The sequence below is a fragment of the Myripristis murdjan genome, chromosome 10, assembly GCF_902150065.1.
Source record: "Myripristis murdjan chromosome 10, fMyrMur1.1, whole genome shotgun sequence".
Taxonomy (NCBI): Eukaryota; Metazoa; Chordata; class Actinopteri; order Holocentriformes; family Holocentridae; genus Myripristis; species Myripristis murdjan.
In genome coordinates this window covers 23519270-23546382 of record NC_043989.1, presented here as the reverse complement: position 1 = coordinate 23546382, position 27113 = coordinate 23519270, and the positions used below count along the sequence as shown (strand labels likewise).

The 27113-nt window shown below is 42.3% G+C and overlaps 1 protein-coding gene and 1 long non-coding RNA gene across 2 annotated transcripts in view; one reads left to right on the top strand and one right to left on the bottom strand.

Annotated features, from left to right (window-relative positions):
- il1rapl2 (interleukin 1 receptor accessory protein-like 2) overlaps positions 1-15855 on the bottom strand; it is a 583827-nt gene extending 567972 nt beyond the window's left edge. Inside the window, exon 1 of the mRNA XM_030061479.1 lies at positions 15796-15855. The gene's annotated coding sequence lies outside the window, so the exon portion shown is untranslated. The remainder of the gene's footprint in view (positions 1-15795) is intronic.
- LOC115366174 (uncharacterized) overlaps positions 1-27113 on the top strand; it is a 95410-nt gene that overhangs the window by 66929 nt on the left and 1368 nt on the right. The gene's annotated exons all lie outside the window — the stretch shown is intronic.

Here is a 27113-nt window from a genome sequence, read left to right as displayed (position 1 = left end):
ACCAGAGTTTGGTCACATCAACCTTTTTTGGCACAAACCAGCACCTGCTGATGTCCCCGTGTCGCAGGCTGCGTACGCAGAGCTGCAAACAGTCCGCCGTAAGAATGACCACTTGTTCAGGTTGTTTCACTTGCCAAATTGTCAGAGGAGGCAACACGTTTCAAAACTACTCAGTATCTCACAAGAAAACAGGGAAAAACAGCATTAAAAAAATTATGATAATTTTGCATACTACGTTTTTTTCTTTCACTTAAGTCTTCATCCTCTTGCAATCCCCAAAAATTATATCACACCCCCACTGGGGATCTTGAACCCCAGTTTGAGAACCACTGAATTTGAGTATTATTAAAAAGTTTCTCAAATTTTATTTTGATGAAGTTTCCAAAAATAGGAAGGGATAAGAAAAGCAAATTATAAGCTATATAGAATGTGTGTTTACAAGAAGGCCTCCCATGTGTTTTCAAAAAGAGAGTAGAGTCAGTTTCTAATTTCCATGCAACAACATGAATTAAAGAAATCCATGATTAAACATGTTTTGAACCTCTGAAATTTATTAATTTTTCAGTGAATGTACCTGACCATTTCACCACTGGACTGGATTGCATGTGATCTGTGTGAAGTGATTAGATAAATAATAAAATGAAAACATTTCATCCATGAAGTCCACAATTGCCTTAATTGTAGGTATGCAGGATGGACATGGGAAGGCAACATCTCGCTCTCTCACAAAAACACATAAGAGTGCATTGGCACACTGAAGGTCACCAGGATGTCAACAGGACACCGGTGTCATGACAACGCATCAGCACAAGTCTGCAGAAAGCAAGATGGGAACCAGAGCAAAAGGTCTGAGAGACAAGGGGAGACGGAGAGTGAGAGCAAATGCCAAAGACAGATAAAACGGATGTGAACAAACCAAAAGCAGAGAGCACAGAAAGACATCAAGAAGTTAAGAGACAGAAACAGAAGAAAGAAAGAAAGAAAGAAAGAAAGAAAGACAGACAGACAGAAGCACCTCAAACTCCAGAGACAGAAATATAAAAACTGAGCCCGAGATTCAGCTGATTTGTATGCTTGTGCGTTTGTGTGTCTAATAATAATAGTGATGGTGATGATGATGATGATGATGATGATGAAATTGTAATGATGCCTGTGGGGAAATTGGGTCATTACAACAGCAGAGAACAGGATGTAGATAAGAATAAGAAAAGAAAACACTGCATGGAGTGCTGATGGTAATACAAGTAATTACAACATCCCAACATATTGAAAATAACTAAAGTTACAGCCTCGTCGGTGACAAGTCAAAGTCTGTGTGTGTGTGTGTGTGTGTGTGGGACTGTCAAAGTCACATGAGGCAAATTTACACATTGGCAGCTCTGAATGGCAACAACGGGTACGTCTTTGTGTCTGAAGTTTTGAGGTCTTCATTAACCAGAAATCCTGCAGGCCTGGGCGAGATGAAAATATCACAATATTTTTGATCGAATGGCTTGATATCGACATTGTGACAACATTGCATGGACTGCTCCTGGCGCTTTCATGAGATATTTACATGCTAGATGTCTGACAAAACAGTCATTAATAATTTGGATATTATAACCAAGCAGCTACAGGCACACATTATAACAGCCAGAGCACTCAAACTGCATCCCTTTACTGTAATGCAGCTTTTAAAACCAGGAAAAGGAAATATTTATGCCATATCACAATGTTGCAATATCTCAAATCCCAGACAATATAGTCTCAAATCACAATATCAATACAAAGACATATACAGGTACATCTCAAAAACTCAAAATCGCAGAAAAGTTCATTTTTCCATAATTTAATTCAAAAAGTGAAACTTTCATGTATTCTAGTGGCCTTCAGATGAGCTGCCATAAAACATCAGCAGAGCTACAGGCTGACGGCCTCCATGCCAGTGATGCAGTCATTTGTGCAAGAGGAGCCCCACCAAGTATTGAGTGCATGAATTAACATACTTTTCAGAAGGCTGACATTTCTGTATCATAAATCCTTTTTTTATCATTGGTTTAATGTAATATTCTCATATTTCGAGATACTGGATTTTTGATTTTCATGAACTGTAAGCTGTATGTAATCATCAAAACAAAAAAAGGCTTGAAATATTTCACTTTATGTGTAATGAATCTAAAATGTGTGACAGTTTCACTATTTGAATTAAATTACAGAAAAAAATTACTTTTCCATGGTATTTTAATTTTTTTGACATGCGCCTGTATTGCCCAGCCTTAGCTACAGTCTCACTTTGGGATTTAGACTAATAAGACTAAAGGCATATTTTTACTTAAAATTATTGCCTAGCCCAGTTTTGATGTGTTTTTTTTTTTTTTTTTTTTTTTTTTTTTGCGCCTCTGTTGCAGCAAAGTAGTCCACTTGCAGCGCAGGTCTGTCACAGAGCACGAGGAGACACTGATAGTGTCTTAAGGGACTCAGCGCCTGAGCTGCGTATTCTCAAGCTGCCACAGCCAGAGAGCAAGGTGGATCTCTGTCGGGCAAATCTCTCAGACTAGACAAAGCAAGACGACACGCACAAGAAATCCACACAGATGTGGTGGAAGGAGATGAAATTGGCTCGGCTATCCTTGATCCCTTAGTGCTTTATTTGATCCCTTTCAAAAAACAACTTCAGCAAGCCTAAGGTTACTATAGAAATACACCGGCATCACTATGTGAACATCAGGACTCCTGCTCTGTATTACTGTGATATCATATGGCATGATAGGTCACTACAAAGTCAACACAGAGCACCACACAGTAATTAGTCCCCATGGGAATTTTACAGATGTGTCATTGCAGATAAAAAGACACCAGATCAAGCATGGGCTGGGGACAACATTGCCTACTGTTTGACGGTCTAATCACTTTAGCCATGAAACAGCCTCTCTGTTGTTCGGTTGCCTCCCTGTAGGAGAGTAGAGCCCAGCTGCAGTCTCTGAGTGCCGTCCTGGGAGCCAGGGGAGGACGGCTCCCAGAGCGCAGCCATTCCATCTTCCATCGTCTCCTGGGACCCGAGTTTTGAAGGAGCTTCTCAATTTGGACTATAGTGACGGTGTTTTTCAGTGTTAAGTGTCGGTTTGGTCTTCAACACCACCCGATTAACTAACTAGCCTCGGTGCAAATAAACAACAGAAGCTCAAGGTTGTAAACCATAATACAGCTCCATAAATCCTGCTGCTGAGTAAGCTGTAAATTCTGTCATCCATGACCGAACACATCCCTCCACATCTGAACTTACAAACAAACATGCACACCAAACCATAACCAAGGTAAAGTTACAACTCAGCTCTTGTGTGTTGGTTCTATCCAAGTTGCCTGAGGCTCTATCTGGTTATTCACACGTGCTCATTTCAACAATGGACAGACAGACTCAGTGAAGGACACTCTGGGTAGTCCGACACAAACAGGGCAGGGTGTGGCATTTAACAGCCAACAAAGTCAATTTAATGCTTAAGTTTCAGTTTGTTGCTACGGCAAGGTGACCAGATTTTTCTGAGGAGGACATTTGTGGTTCACTGACACACCAAACACATCGGACTTACACCAGTATCAGACAAAAATTATACCCCTTAAAGAGAGACTCAACACCAGCAGAAACCCTCTGCTGCACTGCTCTGTGGGGGTTGAAATTTTCCAGCATGTTGCACTTCAGGTTATGGAAGCGGGTACTTTGACATTGACAGCTGCTAAAAACATCTGCTGCCACATCACTGAGTGGGTGTGGCCAGAAGTGCAACATGCTTGAAAGTTTCAACCTCTAGAGGGCAGTGCAGCAGTTTTCTGGCCTTTGTGATTTTGTGGTGAGTTACCCTTTAAATAATGTGTGGGAGGAACCAAGGTAATAAATTGGCTATATTCTGTTCAGATTGCTGTGCTGTGTACAGGAATATCAACAACAACACCAAGTCCATCGAGACACCCAGAAGGATCTCGCCTCCCTTAGCGCCCCAGGGCTCAGCTCACTAATGTAGCTAATTTCCGAACCAACTTCAGGGCAATACTGTGCTAACTTTTTAAATTTGTTCAAAGTCTGCAAACAAAGGGTCTGTCTTCCACAGTTCCCCCCGCAGCATCCCACCAGGATAGCATTCTTGAGATAAAAATGACAAGACCTGGGATGTCTCACGCAAAGGTCAAAGCATCAGAAACGGGGCTGTCAATGGAAAAAGGGGGCATAGGTTGTTGTGAAACTTTTCTGGCCAGTGTATGAGATTGGAACAGCAATTAAACATAAGCCAGCCAGACTGTGTGTGTGTGTGTGTGTGTGTGTGTGTGTGTTACACAATTTGAATGGATACCTTCTAGTGGAAACAAGTGTTCACCCTGACCTTGGTATAAAGAACCATGAAATAAGCGTAAACTGACTACACAGAGCCACAGACAGGGCCCTTATGGGGATATTATAGGAATATTATTGTGCCTTTTCATGGCCAACCGTAACTAGCGGGGGCTTGACATCTTTTCTTCTGTCGCGAACAAACAATATACTGTTTGTTCACATAGAGAGAAGAGGCATAATTGAAGATAATTGCAGGCACACTGTAATGTAATGATTGTGTTCCTGCTTTCAGTGCATATCTACAGCTTCGTCTGAAAGGCTCTTCAGGCTGCATTTTCACAAGAAAAGGAAGTCTGATATTTAACCCTTTGTTGGCACCGGGTTGCAAAGGATGTACATGTCCTGACTGTGTGTCTAGGGGGCAAATGTGTGTGTGTGTGAGTGTGTGTGTGTACCGGTGTGTGAACAAAAGAGAGAGAGAGTGTGAGCTAAAGAGAGAGAGCTGAAGTGAGGTGACCTTTCTGATAATTTGGATGATGAAGCGAGGTGATGTTTTAGATGCTGATCTGTCAAAAGCAGCGTAACGCCGATATAGCTGTGAAACTCAGCTGCTTAAACATGTTTAAATTTAAACCTTTCCTGGCCGCCGCAGTATTTGAACTGACACTGGCCTTTTCCTCGTTGCACTGGAAACAAATTTGGAGCGGATGCAGCGAACCTGAAAACCGTGCTGCTGCTTCTTCTTCTTGCAGCTCCCCACATTCCTCTTGCTTCAATGCACAAAGTCAGCAAATGTCAATAAACCCTGAAAGTGTTCTGTCTGGGAAGAGAGGGCAAAGCCGTAATGCACACAATACCTAAAGTCAGTTTATGTGCCGTTCTATTTGTGGAAAGGACTTTATCACTTTTTTGGGGCTGACATAAATCTTTATGACCTAAATCCATAGTTCACATCACAGTAAGCAGTATCAAACTGATGTGAGGTGTGTGAGGAAGGGATTGTTACACGGGGGAAAAAATACATGGGTAGTTTTCTGAATATATTGTTGCCTTCTCCATGTATTTATGGTAGCACCTCTGGGACAGACTTTAGACCTTGTGATGCAAATTCTCCATTCTCCTCTCTCCATCCTTTCCTTTGCAGCTACTACTTATGACACTGTCTGAAACATATTTAGACCACAGGACACTTAAGTCCCAGCTGGAACCAGCACTTATGAAATATCTGTGTGACCTTTTGATTCTAATATTCTTCACTGAGACCTATAGCAACGACTAGGGTTTGACGAATATCTTTGCATTACTACTTCAAATAGCCGTTGTCGGTACAAAATGTTGCAGGGAGTAGCTGAGTTTACATGGACTCTAATTTTAGCCCAGTCCAAATAAAAATGCCTCATTGAACCATTTTAATCAGAAGAGATTGGCCAGATCTCACCTGATCGGAGGGAATTTTCAGATTGAAAGGGGTGGTGTCAACCTTTGATAATCTGATCGTTTCTCTCTGGTTGGAATAAATATATTTCCCCATGTGGGAGGAACATTAAGTGACATTAGAAGAGTTTCCAGGAGGGACAGAAACACAGTGGCAGCAAAATACAACTGGTCTGTGGCTGATACAACTTTTTAGTTGTAAGTCTTTAAAAGACTGTTGAACAGCTCAGTGGTCACAAGGCTCGAAAGCCCGAGTTGTTGCAAAAAGTTGTTTGAAAAGACTGACGAAGCTGGAATCCATCAAACCATCAACCACATAAAAAAGAGCTGGAAAAGATTGAGGACTGACTAATACAAGGGAAAATGACAAAAGCGGTTCCAGTCCAACCAGTTTTCATTTTTACAGTCTCATGGTTGACATGATGGGAGAGCAACCCATGAAGAACATGACTTAGCCAATATTATATTTATATTTCTGGCAGATTAGATGCTTCCCAGCAGGCAGAATCACTTTGCTCGTGTCAAAAAAAGATTTGCATTTAAATGCTTTGGGGTAGGTAAACAACGCATCTTATCGGATCACTTTATTTAGCGTCCATGTAAACAGCTGAGATGGGATCTCTAATCACAATGATTTCAATCAGGCTAACAAATATTGTCCATGTAACTGCAGCTACTGTTTCCCTCAGAATTTTATTCTTGTCAGGGTGGGAAAGTCTCCAGTGAAATACTGTTAGGTAGGTTGGCACGTCTTTAACCTCTTTGACTCTACCGATCCCACTGGGAAGTTCGCTATTTCAGATGCACGCTGCATTGTTCAAATCCACAGAACTTTAGTTTAAATTCTCAGGGAGATCACAAGGTTTCCAAAGACACCAAATATCTGCTGTTGAATTACAGGGAATGAGTATAAAATGATGCACAATACACCTAGATATTTTTTATTTGATGTAATGCTGTAGCCGTAAAACAATAGTCTTGGGTTTGAATATTTCACAACCACAACTAGCATTGCAACCCGCAATACAGAGTATGTTTGTGACATTGCCATAATGCCATGTTTTGTAGCTGAAGGTACTCAGGAAGGAAAGCACAATCTAGTTTAGGAGTTTACGGCAGAGTGAGGCAAGTTTCACTGCTGCTTTTATGCACTTTTGGATAAAATCGTACACTCACCTCCATCATTTCAGCCCACTGGCCTATACCAATACATCAGTCCAGCACTAATAATGTCATTCTTCCAAACAGCATTTAGACTATGGGACGCTGAAACTTTCCAGCAGTCAATATTAATGAAATTCTTTTTGGGGGTCAGGCTGGCCCAGCATGACTATCCACTGGCTGAGGACACAGCGGTGTCATACTATCAAATGAAGTTGAAATGCCAAGCAAATGTCATAAAGCCGAAATACCACAGGCACAGTTGAATTTGAGTTAATTATGAAAACAAACAGCCGCGTGATGAAAGATGGAACATGATCTATTAGAGACGGGACGCATCGGTCCCAGGAGTGGAGGGGAGACCTGCAATTCATTAATATGGATGAGCTTTTGTTCTTTTTGCAGCTCTAATTCGCTCTCTCTCCACTGCCTCTCTCATTTACACGCTTCCCTTTAAAACACACACACACACACACACAAACTCACACATGAACAGCCTGCCTCTGTCTCTTCCTCTGTCAGTTCAGTTCAATTCAAAGATTACTTCCCTGCCTCTTTCTCTCTGTGTGTTTTCCCGTGAGGAGCAACAGAACAGCTGTACAACAGTTTATTATATCAACTATGAAGACATTAATTCAGTCAAAGAGACAGAATGAGAGAGCGAGGAGGAGGAGGGGCGACACATGGAGGGATTTGTTAATGATTATCTCATTCATCTTCTCTTCATCAGTCCGTTGTCTCGCTTTTTTCTGCCCTCCACCCTCTTTAACTTCATTCTGCCTCTAACTTTTCTTCTCTCTGGTGTAAAACAATTAAATAAGAAGAAAGAGAACGGCTAAATGATTCCTTCTGAATGGTTTCATTCCACATTCAATGTATCCAAATATTCAACATAAAATATGGCCTGCAATCTATCAAGTCACAACATGACAAAACCCAGTTGTTTGAATTGCTTAAAGCATCTAGCATCAGCATTTAGCAAGAAAAAAATTGTCACAGGAGGTAATTAATTCAATTAAAAACACTACTAGAAATGTACTGAAACAATCATTTAAAGTGACATTTTTTTATACTATTCGATAACATATTCTACTACAGAGCCCCCCCAGGGATTCATGGAAAAAAAATTCCATGATTGAAAAAAATAATTCAATGTGAACATCTGTACACTCAGATTCATAAAACGTCCCCTCAAACGTGCTCTCCGTTAGATGTGTGTGTCTGTGCAAGTAATTTTTTTTTTCTTTTTCAAACAACTCTCTTGACCAGAGGCAATCAGCAGCCAAAAGGCATTACAGTCATTAGCACTTCTGTGTACAATTAAGGAAAAGAAATGAAAGAAAAGAAAACAAATCAATAATAATAATAATAATAATAATAATAATAAAAAGAAAACCCTTGGATTTATAAAATGATGCTGTGATGACACTGATTTCTGGGACCATTGTTTTTCCCGTTTTGGAGGTTTTTTTTTGTTTGTTTTTTTTTTAAACAATATAACCTGGATATTATTCAGCAGAGAGTCCCAGAATCTCCTGCATAGATAAACAATATTAAAGGGTTTGTTATGGCCTCTGGTTCTATTGGTTGCAAATGTGAAACAGCACTAAATACTACAGTACCCATGAGCCTCAGCAACCATTATGATGGTGAAGATGGCAGCTAAATCCACTTGACATATTGGAAGCTAAAGATTTGTAAATCCACGGGTTCAGGAGAACGGTTCATCCATCTGTGTGTACAGATTTGCACATGGTTTTATTTTAGCAAGAGAATGTACAAGTATTTAAAAAAAAAAAATTTCCATCAATTTTTGTTGTTTGTTGTGGCTGCTGTATCTCCAGGCTCGTCCAGTCCTGTGCGTTATTTAAATCGCCCAGCCATCTCTGTAAGTCGAAGCGATTGTGTAGCAGGAAGCTCCTGAATGCAGCAAGAGAGAGGAGCAAACGTGGGAGAAGACAGAGAGGCGCGCTCAAAAGTCAGAAAAATTGATACAGAACGAGCTTTCAAGGACGAGTGGACAGACAAATACACATTTATTCTTCCTGCCAACAGCACCAGGCCCGTCTGTCTGATACATTCTGAAACTGTGGTGATTATCAAAAGTGGTAATGTGGAATGTTGCTATGAAAGCAAACACCAGCACCACTAAAAACTGAGATGAGGGCACGGAAAATAAGAACGCAGAGCGCAGTATCATCGGTCCACCCGAGTCCTGTCCCACTCATTCACCACTCACCAACGTGCAAATGAGGTCTCACTCAGGACAGCATGGATATTGGGTCAACGTTAAAGTGTGGACCCGAGCCCGTTGGGACCTGACGGGTCAAGCCTTGTTCGGACAAAAATTTAGAAATTGTGTTCAGGCTTCGATTGGGTTCAGTCATGTGGGCGTTATTTTAGTGAAATAAATAAAAATGATGGACCTTCTGTCTGAACTTCCTGCATAGTTCTGGAGTTTACGCGAAGACGCTGAAGGCAACACGTAGGCTATTTCAGTCGGTAAATGTAACCCAGCGATGGAGGACAGGCAAACACAAAAAAAAGGATGCCCTCAGGCTCGGGTCAGGTTCGGACAGAAATACGTGGCCCGATCCACACTCTAGTCAAGATACACAAAAAAACTTTCACTGACAAGGGAATGGTGATGGAGTACATGAAAGCTGTTGCTGAAACATTACTTGATCACAAACAAAAAAGATGAGCAATCTCAGTGTCAACAACAGCAACAAGAACTGAAATAGTAGCAGAGGATGTCAAAGGATTCAGTGAGGTGTAACAGCACTTGAGGAGAGGACAGATACCTGGCCATAAAGGAGATGCTGAGGAGGAGGGGGATAGATTTGAAATCTGTGGTATCGGTTAGCACAGACGGGGCCCGGCCACGATAGGAGGAGACAGAGGAGCGGTGGCGCCGATAAGAGAGGCAACAACCCTGATCTCACATCCCAACACTGTGTCATCCATCAGTCCGTCCTGTGCTGCGCTCTGTCTGAGTTTGTTAAAGAATGAATACCATGATGAAACTTTATCAGAGCATCCTCATCTCATCATCATTTACTAAGAGAATTCCTGAAAGAAGAAGTACAAATACAAATACAAATGACCTGCTGCTGCACAACAACATAATGGTGCAGACACACCATGGATGGATCCTATTCATTTTTTATGGGGGGGGGCAGGAGATCCGGCCACACTGTCGATGGACACGGCGCAGTGAGTTGTCAGTCCGTTCACCGTGTCTGTATTTGCATAAACGCAACTCGAACTTTATGCAAATGAGTCTGTCTGGTGCAACGCTCCAGGCTCACGAAACTCAGATCAGACTGTCAAACTAGGCAGCGCTGATCAAATATGGATCAAGATTCTGCGACTGCGCCGCCTATTTCTCGCCTCAAGTGTTTTCACAGACAAATTCCAGTGTGCTGTGTGAGCTGGTGTGACTGTTTGTGCACGCTGTGGACCAGTGCGTCCTCGTGCTGGAGCGCTTTTGGTCCATTTGCAATGACATAAGAGGTTTTAGTACAATGGTTACTGTTGTTTTAAGGTATCACCTCAAGCTTTAATAAGCTGAATTTGAAACTAATGGACAAGAACAATGTCATATGTGATTTGATAACAGCTGTGCAGTCCGTCCAGAGGAAAGCTTTTCAAGGAGGATCTTCATGGAAGCTGTGTGAGAGATGTTTCTCCCCATGCTCACTTTGTAGCGAAGCTGACTGGAAACTTCAAGGATCATTCTGACAGCTTCAGCCTTGGAGAACAGCTCCTCTTGCTAAATCAGAATCTATTCCTCATCAAAGATGTCATGGGATTTTCAAATGAGGCAACACAGATCTTCAAGTGGGTCTCTCCAGATGGAACTGAATGATCTGCAAGCAAATACGGCACAAAGAGCATTTTGGAGCTTGTGACGCTGCCATTTTCTGGCTACCGACTGCTCCTAAGACTGTTTTCCCTGGTCTGACCAAAGTGATACACACCCTGACCTTGTTTGGTTCCACATAAGCTGAGAATCTGCTTTTTTATGAACATCAATAAAACAACATACTGTTGAAGGCTAACCGATGAGCACCTCTGTGCCAGTTCCAGCTGAGGTTCAAAGTCCTGTCATGGCGGTCAAAAACACATTTCTCTCACTGAACCGGAGAGGTGGACAGAGAAAGCAATAAGACATGTAGTAAAAAAAATAATAATAAAAAAAATTTTGTGAGTAGGCTTATTTATTTTTCTTACATCTCTTACATTTACATTTGATTGTTATTTACACACCTAGACACATTCAGTATCCCTGCTATAGAGGCTCCATAAGGGGGTGTTGTATTTTCAAAAATTTCTCCAGAGTAATATGCATAAACTATTTTGGAATTTAACATATTTATAAAATTATTTATTTAATATACAAACAGACGTTTTTTTTTTCTAATCACAGAAGAATTTACCCGCTTTAACAATGCTATGTAAACTGCCACAAACTAAACGGTAAATAAATTGAGTTTAGGTGTTTTTACCCTTTCCAATGATTCCTGCAAGTGCACATACATGTACATGTACATACATACACACACACACACACACACACACACACACACACACACACACACACACACACGAAGCACAGAGTTGAAGCAGACAAATCACCTCTCTGCCCCCTCACAACGGGAGACAGCTCTTTGACAGAAGAGCAGAAATTGTCACACTACAGTGGTCTGACACACACACGCACACGCACACACACACACACACACACACACACACACACACACACACACACAGATATACACAAACTCCTCACGAGACTCCCGGGTAGGGAGACAAGCGACAAGCTGTCAGTGTGTGTGTGTGTGTGTGTGTGTGTGTGTCACAGTGAGAGAAGCTCTTCTTAATTAGCGAGCGATCCTGATGGCAACAGACTAGGGTCAAACTGTGCGGGGCTGCTTTGAGTGTGTGTGTGGGTGTTAAAGAGTCGTTTGACTTCTCTCCTTCACGACATGTCTGAGAGCTGAAAACACTCCCTAATCACTTCTGAGACAACCCCCCCACACACACGCACACACACACACACACACACACACACACACACACACACACACACACACACACACACACACACACACACACACACACACACACACACACACACACACACACACACACACACACACACACACACACGGTTCATGATGCTTGTTGATGGATCACCAAACAGGGTATAGCTGCTCCGCTCTTTGTTTCTTGTTTGTTGAACAGATGCTTCATAATGGCAGACAAAACCTGCAGCTGTTGCACTGAGGAAATGGTTCTGTGGCTCCGTTGGATTCATGTTGAAGCAGCTTCCACGATCACGTCTTGAAACACGTCCTATTGCGATGCCACCAGTCAAATCAAATGTGTAATTGAGGTCTACTCTGTGAGTACCCTTCATAACCTTGACAGCTCTGTAGTTTTGTTCTGTCGGTCCCATCATCATCTGCTGCTTTTACTTCTAAAGAAGTGGAGATCGCAGGCTGGAGGTTCAAATGCTTTCAGGAGCATCCAGATGGTTGTTGGTGGGACAGGCGGGAGTTTGAAGTCATTAGCAAATGGACATTGAAGAAGGACAACGGGCCTCATCCACAAACAGGGTATACGCACAAATCCTCACAAATCAAAGTATGGACTCATCAGCATGCTCTTTCCTGAATTTGCTCTGAGGATAAATTTAGACCTGCCTCAGACCGTGTGTACGCACAAATCATTTTGGTCCTAGAGTCTTAAATTATAGACAAACTTCATCCAGTGTAACTACTATAAGCAGATATAAAACACAAAACAGTGGCTGGACCAAAATACAGAATATTTAGGACTGTGAATTAAAAAATAATGTATTATTTAATTCTAAAATCACAAGGCTTCTTATCACAATTGGCTCTCATTTGTTTGTTTTATTCACTGAAGCTATAAGCTTACAATGATCAGCCCAAAAACCTCCCATGCCAGCAGTTTGCACCATGCTATACACATCTAGTCAGTGAGAGGCCTAGATGGCAATGTTTTTTTTTTTTTTTTCCAGCACTGTAAAACGCTGGTAGTAAAATTCAACTGTGCTGTCGTAGTTTAATATACTAATGGGAAACTCTGCGTGCTAACAGCTGACATTCCAGAGGAGACGTTATGAGGAAAAGTAGGTCATTTCTGGCTACAACCTCTAAGGCCGCGTTTATACGACAACAGCTCTGATGAAAACGGAAAACTCATTCCTTTGCGTTTTTATTAAAAAGTTCCATGTTTATACGATAACGCTGCAAGAGCGATCCTCGTACACACGGATCCGCAAAAACGACTGAAAACGCTGTAGCGTGCATGCCAGGCCAGTAGGTGGCAGTGTAACTTTGCAATGTAGCACCACAGAGTTGCACCGCGCACCTGCGTACAAACGCTTTGACGGCCACCATTGTTGTTGTTTTCCTCTTTGCGTGTTTTTCTCTGTTTTTCTCAGTTTACATGCAAACTAAATCTCCTAAATCTCCACTCTGGCTGGAGATTTTAGAAAGAATCGTTTTCAGAGGCGCTGCTCTGCAGAAGAACTTCGCTTATACAGAGAAATGGGCCACATTTGTATGTCAATTACTGATTCTGGGCGCCTATCTGTTTAGAATGATCCTAACTCACACACACACACACACACACGGGTAAAAACAAACTTAACTGTGTGAACATGTTATGAGTGTGGCAGTAATCTAACGTGCACACTTGTTCTTGGTGACTGAAGCCAGTGTGACTAGAAGCAGCCGACTCAAGGACTGAAATAACTTTGAGGGAATTCAACTTTCAGGTTGTCATCCTAGTGTTTTTATGATGTGCCGACTTACAGAAGCTAAACGGCAACAGCATAGTTTGATCAAATGTTGTCAGTATCATAAAAAGAAAGAAAAAATGTTTTCTGTCAGTGCTTGAAAAGGCTGAGGTTTTTTTGTTTTGTTTTTTTTTTGGCAAAGATATCACCAGAAAAAGAAAAATAGGTTGTTGTTCCCAAGTCCTAACTGAGGCTGTATCCGCATTAGTTAATTAAAATATTGCCTAGGACATTTCATTGTGTGAGTCTATAAACAGAGGCCTTTTGGCTAACACTAAAGAGAAACTTACCCAATACAATTCAATTCATGAAAGACTCCTGAGCCCAGCAGATGGAGTCACAGCCACTTCACATTTGATTTCTGGCAGGATTTCAAAGGTTAAAACTGCGCCTGACAGTTGGACAGAAGCAACGCTTGAGTGGCGCGCGCTCTCTTCCACCCAGAAACCCCGGCTGTGCCTTTAACTGCGCCGTAATAAAGCCCTGCTTGTACCGATGCCACCTCTGGTACCATTATTTAGCTACTTATCGCCATAAAGAGATACAAAATAAAAAGAACAGAATGAGGCCATAAGGCTGCAGTAATGGGCTTGTAATGGACTATAAAACAGCAGTAAAAACCACACACTTACACTCACAAACTAAATACATGCACACACACAAGCCATGTCTCCCTGTCTGCCACAAATCTTCCTTTAAATAGTTGGGACACTAATAGATCAATTGATCAATTAATTGACTGGTTAGGAAGGGCAACATTTCAAGAGGTGAAGGATAAGACGCTCCAGTGCGAAGGGAATTATCACTGAAGGTGTTTTTCATTTCCATGAGTGTAAAAAAAAAAAAAAAAAAAAGATTTACAAGTGCAGTGCAGCTGGACAAGCCCATATTGAAATGTATTATTGAGTGAAACAGTCCCACTGGTTTCCATAACTTGCAACATTTTATGTGCATTTTTGCAAAATTGATTTTCACTTTACAAGGCAATGTCAATAACCACAGTATAGGGGAAAAAACAGGGACAAAAGCACAAGGCGTAGACGCTGAGGTAGACAAGCACGCGCATACGCAGCCTCACACACACACACACACACACACACACAGGCTGTGTAACCACCCATCTATCCAAACACACACACGCTCACCCAGCTCTCAAAACCGTGATAAAAGAGTGTTTGAGGTTGTAGCTCGGGGATTAGATGTGAGGACGGCCCCAGGTCGTTTTCGCTCCGTCCTCCACATTCCCCTCAATCTCTGTCTCTTGCAGCACCACTAGGCGTGACACACTGGTGCCACGTCCATTTTAATAAGTCCATTTGTCCCACATTAACGCTTAAAATCCTACTTTTCCTAAATTGAGTGAACTGGTGCACCAGCTGGGTGACACAGTTTAATTTGTTCTGGGAATTTTCAAGAAACAAACGTCAGTATCTTGACAGAACAAGACTGATCAAGAAAATGATCCTTGTTAAAAAACAACAACAAGCAAAAAACAGCTCATCACTAGAAATTAATAGGCAATGTAATAATGTAGAACCGTCCCAGTAAAGGAAATGGATGAAAATTCCCTACACTGGCATCACACTTGTGCCTAACATTCAAAAACTAGACTTAGTTAAATAATGTAACACCTGCAGTACTTTTGTACGGGTCGCATTAATATCTGGAAAGAGTACCAGAGGTGCTAGAGCTCATTTGGCTGACGTTACTGTGCTGGAGTTGTGGCATTGTAGACACTGTTGAATTGCTGAAAAGGGTTAAATACGGCCCAAATCTACATCACACACACATGCATACTTTACCATAGAAAGATTATAGAAAGAGTGAAGTCTGTGCTATCTTTGAAAAGTACCCAGACAGTCGAATCATGATCAATGAGACCAGAGCTTTGTCTTTTAGCCTTTATCTAATAATAATAATAATAATAATAATGCCTATATTTAATGTTTAGGGATGTTTAGGGACATTTAGTCTTATGTGCTTTAGGGACACTGTCAAATCATGCACAACATGGGGAGTCAATTTTTTCTTTTAGTACCACAGAAAAACATTTTTCACTCACCAAAGCATGTATGTATGCGGTATCCACAAGTATGATGGTAACAGAGCTTTTTCCCAGGAGCCTTTATGAACTGAAGTGGCAGGGAAACACAGGTGTTACTGATGCCTGTTAATTCAAGCGAGGGGTGGGTAACTCTGCAGGGTGGGCGGACCTCAGCCAAAGATATGAGCACCTGAGTTCAAAAATCACAAGAAATACTCCAAGGCACTCTCTTTACAAACAGTCAAACAGCCTTTACTGTCATGGCATGATCATGTTAGACCTTTAAAACAAACTCAAGCCTTCATCAGGGAGTCAAACAGATCTCATCAAACACCAGGCCCTTCTCTGGTGGTTTTCCACCTATAGGAATCTCCTAACTGGGAATGGTGTGGGAGCCCAGAGCAGGTGTTGGCATATACGGGCTCCAGCAGGTAGTGTAGCACCCACATGAGCTTCAGTTTGCAGCGAGTCGCACTGGATTTTAGCAAGTGAGATTAAAGGAGATTACAGCTGCAGAATCAGCTTGGAAGACTTTTGATTGATAGATTTTTGTTGTATCTCGGTGCATTTAGTTTGGCTTGTACCACTTTGGCAGGATCCTGCCACTGAGCATGCTGGCTCACTGGAAACCCTGCAACAGAGCCTCAATTACAGTCATTAGTACGGCCTGTGTTAACTGCTATTTCATGTCAGAGTGGCTGCTGGGAAAAAGGTCTACTGGAAACAGTCCTATCAATCATGCAACCTACAGAGACTGTTTTACAAAGCCGTGCATTTACATCTCTAGCCTGCATTAATCCCGTGGTGTGGAGTGGTCGAACACTTCTGCCTGGGCTTTTTTCAAAGTTTCAAAAAACTCCCAGTACCCAGTCTCATTTTGTACACTAAGTGCCGCTGGTGCAGTGGTTAGTTTACTGTTGTTATGGTTAGCTACTATGAGTTTTACATGAGCTGAATGTATTTATGAGCACTGATATAAAATATTGTTGTAAACTGTTGACATGGACTTAAGCTGGCAGGATACTTCAGAACAACAGCAGCCAGCTGTGTACCTGTTTTCATCTGTCAACATGTCACGTTTAATACTGGAAGAAAGCAGCACATAAAACGTGGAAAACAGCTTTCCAAAAAAGGCAAAAAGGAAACTTAATGTGAGAAAAGAAAATTTGCGCCGTTTAAGTTTTGTGTTTTTGGTGCAAACCCATAAACACTGGAAATTGCATATTATAAGACTGCAATTAAAAAAAAAAAAAAAAGTTAATTACTGTGGCTTCCTGTCCATTTTTATGTATAAAATCACTTACTAAATGTAGATATTTTCAGAGTGTAAAAGTTTCCTCTGCAAAAGCTTGTTACTTTTTGGATTTTTCCTCACCTGTTCTGATCTAAAGCGTGAGAGGAAGTTTCAACCCTCATAAATTTGCAGATAGAGTTATTACAATTAGCATCCAAATCCAAATTTTTCCCAAGATCCTGCACAACGGCGGTGGCCGGGGAGGCGTGTACTTGTAGCTCTGTAGCTGCATATTTTGTTCGAGAAGTCAAAGCGTCAAGACAACACAGCAGCAGTGGCACAGGACTTTTGTGCTGACGGGAAGCCGCGGTGAAAGGAAATGAAACCAGAAACCAACAAAACAGCAGCCCAGCCGCCAGGTAAAACAGCAATATATTTGTGTTTAAACAGGGTTAATGTGCTTTACGGTTGAATCTTCCTTTAGCGAACTGCTGAGTAAGATCTCTCTCTCACAGTCTCTGACTTGAGGACACGAGGTGGAGATAAAGTTTATAATGAGTTAGTGGTATGAATGGCGTGCGGGCCTGCAGGATGAGGCTGCAATCAGCTCTGTCAAGTCAGTCAGGCGGACTCAAACCTGTTGGTCATAAATATACATCAAGAGGATAAAGAAAATCCTACAAATTCATTTTGGAGACACCGCCGGGTGGTAAATTTAATATTTCACTCCGGTTCCCAATCAGAAAAGCGACGTTGTTCCGTTTGCTGGGCACGTGCACAGCTGCCCCTCTGAACTACAAACAGCCCCAACACTCCGCCTCGCTGTCAGTCACCCCTCCTCCCCGTCTGCTCTCTCCAGGCTATCGGATCAGGACACCAAAGCGTGTCGCGGTTCATCCTCTCTCATAACTGTCACATTCCTCCCTTTTTTGCTCTCCACCATCTAGTCAAAATAATCTTGGAGCAAACCTGCCGATAAAAGAGAAGAAAAAAAAAGCTCTTTGGTGATTCAGGCCTCAGGCAAGACATCAGAAACTAGACACTCAATTTTCGTTTCACAGTAATCTCCACGCTTCTTACCTGTAATCTATACAGTGAGTTGCGGGCTTGAAACTAAATCACTGGCTCCCTTGTTTCTGGAGGGCATGATGCTCATACGACAGGTCGAGAAAGTGTGTGTGTGTGTGTGTGTGTGTGTGTGTTCTGCTGTTTTAAGAGCTAATAAAGTCGATGACACTTTGAGCTACTGGTTTGATTAGAGAAAGTTATGCCGGCTTTGTCTCTCTGTCTCGTTCATCTTCGCTCTCTCATTCTCATTCCACTCAGTGTCCCTTTCTCATTTCCTCTCTCTCTCCCACACACACACACACGCACAAACAAGCAAATACACACACAGAAAAGAGGGATGAGAGAGGAAATAAAAGAAAGAGTGAAGGGAGGAGGAAGAGAGGAGAGGAGGAGGAAGAGGAGGGGGGGCGGTTGTTAACCTTTATAGAGACACCACTTTGTTGATTTGATTTTCCTCTGTGTTTCATCTCTCGGTTCAACTAATTAAAGCCATCAAACACATACACACACACTCACAAACACACGCACACACACACACATACACACACACACACACACACACAGTGCGCCAGGGGCATTTCTCAGTTTGCTAATTAAAGCATCTGTTTCTACCTAATCTCTGCAACACTGGTCCTGACTGCTCTCCTCTTTCACTCCATCCCTCCATCAGTAAAGTCTTCATTCAGACAGGAGCGCTGCTTCCACCTTGCACGTCTTTATCATGGCCCACTTCATGGTGTTCATGCTGCCTGTGAACTACAGAAGAGGCCAAAAGCCCGAATCTACCACCCAGTCCTCTTTGAGTCATATATTATCTACAAATTGCTGCAACATAGTTCTCAGAGTAGATTTCATACCCTTTTGCTGGTATAAGTTTAAAAAAGTTGGTAAGTATTTACTGTAAGTTCAATTTCCTCAATATTTTATGTCCACTGTTTGTCTTAAAGGCATGGTAAACTAAAATGAGGCATGTTTCATTATTTGGATTCTTGTCATCACTGGGTGTAGAAAGCATCATGAAACTGTGAGAATCTGAACTCTCATAAAGTGACTTAGCCTGAGTTTAACTCATTTTGCTTGGGTTTAAAAGTGACTTTCACATGTAAGAGTGAAGTGATCCAGTCAGCACCTCAAGCTTTTACTCCTCCTGCCCCGATTTGACTGACGCCTCAGCTGCACCTGTCATCCTGTTAGCTTGTTTGCACATGAAATCTAAATTAGATGGTGAAATATTCCTTTAATCACAGCTTGTACTCTGTCTGACATCGATTCCACACATTTTTGCAGAATTTAATGATCCACCTGATAGCTTTGATGCATGTTTAGTATCCTTGTTCTAACATAGGCCTGCTCTTGGACAAGATGCATCATCTGAGTAAGAAATTAGATTCATTTTGATAATGAAAACAAACAGTGGCCCCTGATTTGTTTGAACCCACTGTGTGTCATGTCAGTTTCCAGATGCATATCCATTCAAAATGTGCAGATGCAATGATTTACATTCCCTGCCTCTCCTTTCACCCATCTGCTCTCCGTTTAAAGCTGTATTCAGCGAATTTGCACATCGTCGGCCCCAAATGGCAACGGCAGGTAATTGTTGAGGAGACCCTGTAAAGTGACATGATTAAATTGAATTTCTTCGTAGCATCTACGCTGAAGGAGGAGGTGGTGACGAGGCTCATCACTTCCTGCGCATGGAGGTGATTTATCACCCAACAGCAGCAGCTAATTTGAGCAAACAGGGTGAATGTACGGCGTCTCGATTCATCAGAATTAGATGCTCTTCTCTTCTGCGGCCACACTTTGTGATTTAGGCTCATTATGCGGGCAACTCTCACAACAACCTCGAGTGCAACACAAGGGCCATTTCTCGCTCTGTCTTGTGGCAAAATGTGAGTCCAGAATGTGTGTAATGAGACACTCACACATGCTCCAATGCCATGAATTTGTCACTGACAGCCCGCACTATTTGTCAGTACCTGCTGATTGCTCTGAGTCACTACCTGGAGTACCTCAGTATGACACTTTGCCACCGGGTTGTAGTGATTCTTGTCGGGTGTAATCAAAGCTGCAATATGATGAAAAGTGTTATCAAATTTCAATGCTGACTTTCAAAAAACACTGGAAATTTTTCCATCTAGCATCTCCAGGGACAAAACAATGATCTTGCCTATCTCGCATCCTTCAGCTGATGAAAGGACGTCATTCATCTTCTCCGCTGCTTTCTTTAAAGTTGCAAGAATCTAAAATGGTAATTTCTATTTAAATGATTTTTATTGTCGTCATTGGATGTGCACAAACACCGTGAAACTATGAGAATCAAGGGATGTATTACAGAAACTCCTGGAAAACTCCATGTGAACTGTTTGGTAACTATGGTAATTAGGGTTTGAACCTAATTTTGGAAAATTGTTATGACAGATTAACAGTTGCACAAACTTCCTAAGATCTCAATGTTAGGATAACTGTTATGACGCTATAACATTTTCAAGTTTCAACCAGATATTGTTAATGCTCTAATATTGCTTTTACAAAACCAACAAATTGTCAACATGCAGAACTTAGGCTTATGGTGAACCTGTGAGATGTGGTGCCACTGGCAAAATTTTCTTTTTTGCAAATGGAGATTTTCATGACATAGCAAAAATTTCTCAGCCTTCTATGTCACACAATGTAACTGAGGCACCATAAGCAATTAGCAATTTGGCTCCTCGTACATAATACTTTCCAAGAGCAGAGGAACTCACCGAAATCAAGGCTGCGTTTGCTTCCTAGCAAAGTTCCCAGTGCCGAGGATGAGGCAGCATCTGCGTGCTGCCAAGGAGGCCATGCCATCAATATCCAAGTGATAGGAGATGATTTGATAGCAGAAAGCCAAAAGTTTCAGGGAAAAACAAACAAAACAAAAGTGGTGTTTGGTTCTGCAACATGAGAACAGCGGCATCGGTTGCCGGTGAACTGACAAAAAGTTGATAGCGCACTAAGATGACCCTTGAACTCCCTCTGTGCAGAGAGGCCTGTCAGATGATTTCTCCTGAGTCAAACCATAAGCTTATCTGGGGATTAAAAGTAAGAGTGGAGCGAGCCAATCAGAACACAGCCTCAGTCTCTAGCCCTCCCGCCCCCATTTGATTGACTCTTCAACTTGCTTCAACAAATGGCAGTAACATTGACTGTGAGCAGGCCATGCCTATTTTGCGCTGTTCCTGGATATAAGTCCAACAGAATTAGTTCACCTAATAAGGCTGGTGTGTAGGCTATCAGAAGAGTCGAAATGCAGCCCCTAAAACTCCTGTATATTACTGCTACTGACTTTTAGGAACTCTTAAATTTTGGTGAATGATGAAGACAGCACTCAAGAATAATACTAGATAAGAAAATCTACATCTTCACTGTGCCTTTAAACAATGACTGAGATTGTAAACAAGTAGACTTTCCTCTGTGCATTTTCAAGCTGACTTGCTCCAGCCTGGTGGTTTTGCTGCCCCCTTGTGGAGGAGCCGTTTATAACCTCTGACAGGCTCTAGGAGGCACTAGGACAGAGTGTGTTTGTCTTAAACTTGCAGTACTGTATGTGTACATTGTGTTACCATGGCACAAGCTGATAAGAAAGCTGAATATTTACAGAAATAAAGTATTGTAGCTTTAAACCCCCCCGTCCCCACCTTTACCTCCCCCCTCGCCTCCTTTCTCCTGTCGTCTCTCTGCTCCTCCACCCTGTTGGGAAAATCAATAAGCGGGCGAATAACATTTCAAAAGCACAAATATTTGGTTTGGTAGCTCAACAGAAAGAAAATAACCTGTTTTTCATAGTCTGCTGAGCAACATTGGTCGAAGCAAACTATCTTTTCTGTCAAAATCCATAACTCTGTGCGGTGCAGGGATTTGCACACACACACGCACACACACACAAACATGCACACAAGTCAGACGTACATTCAACCAATCAGAAAGCAAGAATCTTGCCAATGCTCCCCTCCTATTCTCCATGTCCCTCAACGATTTTTTTTCCCTCTCTAACACACACAACACACTGTGACACACACACACACACCCTGCCGCGCAAGAGATTCAGGGTTGGCAGACGACTAGCGCTGTCATTTGTCAGCTAGATCCCAGAGGTAACATAAGGGATAGGCAGCGGATGTGTGTGTGTGTGTGTGTGTGTGTGTGTGTCAGCTAAATTGGGCATAGCAGTAATATTGTACAGAATGATCAAACAATTGATCCAAAACTTACTTTGTTGTTTTCTGTCTTGAACTTGAGGAGGTGAGAGGGGGAGGGGGATGATGAGAGGAGAGAGGAGGAGAAGGAGGCAGGAAAGGAAATAGGATGGGAGAGAGGAAAGAAGGAGAGGACAAGAAAAAGAGGAAGAAGAGGAGGAGGAGGATTTTGGAGGAGACGCTCAGTGTGAGCAGAGTTCACGGTCTCTCCCTGAATACATTTGAATACTTTCCTGCTCCTCTATTCCTCCTAATGGAACCCCGGCTGCCTACACTTCATACTACTGAAACAAACCTAGTTTCTCCACCATGTGTGTGAATATGTTATCTCCCAGAGCCTGAGCAGTGTGTGTGTGTGTGTGTGTGTGTGTGTGTGTGTGTGTGTGTGTGTGTGTGAGAGAGAGAGAGAGAGAGAGAGAGAGAGAGAGAGAGAGAGAGAGAGAGAGAGAGGAAATGTGCTGCTTTAATTACCCTGTGTGACACTACTGCCATTCAGTGGTGATGATATGGAATTGCTTATTTATTTCCAGTGGCCATACACACACACACACACATACACACACACACGTTCATGTACATAGATTTATATAGAAACACAAAACAAGCTAAATGAATACACGGACACACACACACACACACACACACACACACACACACACACACACACACACACACACACACACAATCTGTGTGAGGATTTCATTAACTTCCATTCATTCACTGGAGATGGGGTTGGTGTGAGATATCGAGTGTATCTAACATCTAACCTTTCCCCCACCCTAACCCCCACCCCACCCTCACCTAAGCCCTACCCTTAACCCAACACTCACTCTAACACCCAACCCTCACCCTAAAGAGTCCGTGCATGATCCTAACAGAACATTGTGTGGTTAGCATGAGGGAGAGCACTTCCCTCTTATTCGTCTCCTTATTTCTTCCTAATAACAGCCAGCCATCACCGACTGTAGGGATGGTGTTAGGGGGACAGAGCAGGCGCCGCAGGGTTTTGGTTTCTACACAGAACCCCCACCAGGGGTCCTATCTCCCTAACAACCCCATAGTAACCACCAACAATACATGTAGCTTGTCTGACAAGACTTGGGGACCCAATTTGGTGCAACACGTAAAGACTAAGGGGAGGAGGTGATTCCAAAAGGCTGGACCAAGTCTGACAGCTCCCAGCACCCAGCACAGGGCATCGGGGGCTGTCAAGTGTTTCACATTAACTCAGAACCGGTGTCGAGGCAGGTTGTTGTTCAGGGTTGTTGCAAAGGCCTGTGCCTTTGTTCTTGAAACCTCACCTTGTGTGCCGCCCATACTACCGAAATTGGAGATGGGGTCGGTGTGAGACATCGAGTGTATCGTTCCTAACGCTTAACCTTAATCTAAACCTAATTCCAAACTCAGCCATAACCTCAACTAGCAAGCCAGAATTTACCTTTGCAGTTGTAACGACCGGCCAAAATGTCCCCACTTCCCAGACATGTCCCCACCCTGCTGGTTAAAAATGCATCCTGATCCTCACTATGCAGCATTTACAAGTACACACACACGCGCACGCACACACACATGCCGTACTGGGCAGTGCAGACTTAATGCCATCCATTACAGTGTGATCTCCTCTAACAGGCCACTCCACTCACAGGCTAATTCAAGAGACTGATTAGCATAAGTGAGCTATGGCATTCATTAGCTTTATCAAGGATTCATAACGCTGACCTAAATGAATGGGATCCTCCACATGCTGTCAAAGACAAGCACTGGACTCATTTGCATAGGCTGTGTTTTCTCTCAGTGATACACACACACACACACACACACACACATTCATATACAGTGCTTGAACCTAATGCATCATTATCTGAAGCACCTCGTTGTTTTCAGAGGGTAAAAGGGCAGGAAACGAAATAAAATCAATGTCTTATTGATTTTTTAAAGAAAGGTCATCTATAAGAAACTAGAATACAGCCAGCATGATAGGCCATAAGGTACTCATATTTAAAACATGACTATCATGCTACAGTGGGTTAATAGGAACGAAAATATAAAGTAAAACCAACTCTTGCACAGTGTTGCTGTAATACAGTTTTATTTATTTAATGTCTTGTTCTTCATTTAAAACTTATTGTAAATGGATATTTTGCTCTATCTTGTTAGCATCCCTTTTTATATAAATACTTTGCAGAATGGTTATGGGTTATTCTCATATTTTCCTTGTTTATCTACAACCATCAGCCATTTCTGTATGCCAGCACATCACATCATCAATAAAACTATTACTCACAAGTGAACCCAACACGATGGGATTTTATTATATTGTATTATACGGGGACTATATACTTTAAACTGATCTACCACCACATAGAGTAGGTTGTTAGGAGCTCAAGTGCCAGGCAATAATGCTGAAAAATGACTTCAAGATTTTCTTAATCCCATACAAGGTACTGGGATTAGGTGATCGATCGTTACTTTGCTTTTTCCTTTATCTAAGGGACTCCGAAATCTAAAGTCATGAGGTAACAGGAAAAATCTTTCGAAATTTCGGTTCAGAGTTAAACTTTTGCAGCATTAGAGATAAAAAATCAGTCTCATTAAATTCCCTTTAGCAACTCATGAGGCTTACACAGGTCCAGGTCACAGAGGTCAGTGATCCAGACTTACTTTTGTTATCCTACATCTAGGTCGGGCCACAGGAAAGTTAAAACAGCCATAAAATTATCCTGGAGTAATAAATAGTTTCCAACAGCTGATGGTACTTTTTTCTTTTTTCTTTTTTTTTTTTTTTTTTTGTCTGGACAATCAATTTTTGGATGAAGTTGCTAGCCATGCTTTGCTGCCATGGCCTTCCTGACTCAGTGCAATGCAGATAGAGGGATGCAGTGTGTGTGTGTGTGTGTGTGTGTGAGTGTGTGTGTATAGGTATATTGACACAGGGGTGTCTGGGTGAGTAATGGGGGCATAGCAGAGTTTAGATGGCTTCTATCCTCCTTCCTATCCAGTGCTGGAGAAGGTCATCACTCATTCAGACAGGGAGAGACAGAGAGAGAGGAAGAGGGAGGAAGAGTGCGGCTGTGCTCGTCCAGGGACGGAAGAGAGAGTGTGTGAACAAAAGTGTGTGTGTGTGTGTGTGTGTGTGTGTGTGTGTGTGTGTGTGTGTGCATGCGTGCGTGCAAAAGAGAACAGGCTTGAATGAGGGAGAGAGAGGAACAGAGAGAGACGGTACTAAGAGGGCCACAGAAAAGAAGGCGGACGAGGAAAGAGAGATAAGAGGGAGACAGACAATGTGTGTGTGCATGTGTGTGTGTGTGTGTGTGTGTGTGTGTTTATGCTCTGGCATGCAAGAGCGGAAGAATGAGAAAGAGGAGAGGGGAAGCAGTGGGAGAGACAGAACTATTCCCTCTTTAGGGAGAGTGGCCTACAACCCTCCAACACCACTGTATTTTTCACATTTTACAATGCAATTTTAATACGCCGCCTTTGCTTCTCAGCAGCATGAAAAATGTTCTACACATGAGAGCTATTGTCAGCTGTCAGCTCAACAGCTACAAAGGCCCCCGGTCCACCTAAAACACCGTCCCAACGGGGCAAAATGTCGACAGCGTTCCCACTGTGGCCATAGGGAGAGTTTACACTGTATGTTTGAGCTTAAAATCAACATCCAATGCAATTAATGCACGAAACACGCTGTAAAATATATTCTGATATATTCCAGTAAGGTAAAATTGCCCCACGTTCCCTGACTACCCTTGAGAAATGACCACATTTCTTGTTTTTCCCTGTCTGGAATATATAGTATGCTGCCTCCCTGAATTTCACAGTAACCCAAAATTTTCAGGAGCAACAGTAACCCTGAAAATATGGCTTCTATCAGCAATTCCAGGCATCGCTTTTCATGTAAGTTCGAGTCTCTCCTCTGTCTCAAATCCCCAGGTCCTGTGACTGCCGGCATGATAGACTGCCATGCTATCAATCCAGCTAATTCCCCTCCCCGCCTCTCCTCTCTATTACCTGCCGAAAAGCACAAAGGACCGCAAATTAATAGCCTGCTCTGCTGCTCATTTATAGTCGAAAAAAAAAATCTGCCAATCTTTTCCCAAAGCAAGCAGTCGTATTTTAGAACTCCAATATCATTTTTTTTTCCACCCATTATCCAGCCAGTGGTTGCCATTCATTCCACGGTAATATGAAAATTTACTTTCAGGGGCTTCACACTTTCTTCACTCCAGTATTCCAGCACCATGATTAAGTCGTCCACATTAGTTTTCCTAAAAGCAGCAGCACTGTTGTGTTTTGCTGACTTGACGTTGGGCGGAGAGATTTGAACAGACCTTCCTGGTGGTGCCTCCAGGGGGCTAAGGTCATTTTTAAATTCTCAAGCTCAGTGGTGTAGTGACAGTTGATGAGGTGGGTATATTGCACTATTAAGTAGAGGGGTATATCAGTAAAGAGGAAGTGGTTCTACTGCTAATTGCCAGAAAAAGATGTGCGTGTATACTCCATATACCCCCCACTGCACCACTGCTTGAGCTGTGTTGTTGGCAAAGCAAACGCTGGAGACAAAAAGCACAAATATGCTGAGAATGATAGTGATATCTGCCAAGCTACACTACCAGTTGCTCTTGTAAACTGTCTCTCTGCCAGAAAATAGTCCCTGAGGAAACATTTTCTTTACAATGCCAGCTATCAGTAATGGTGATAACTTTGTCAGCCTCAGCAGCAGAACATTATAAGGTGTGTGTTTCAACCAAAAATTCAAATTTGAAAATCAATGGACTTTGATCATATGTTGTGAAATCTGTACTACCCCCACA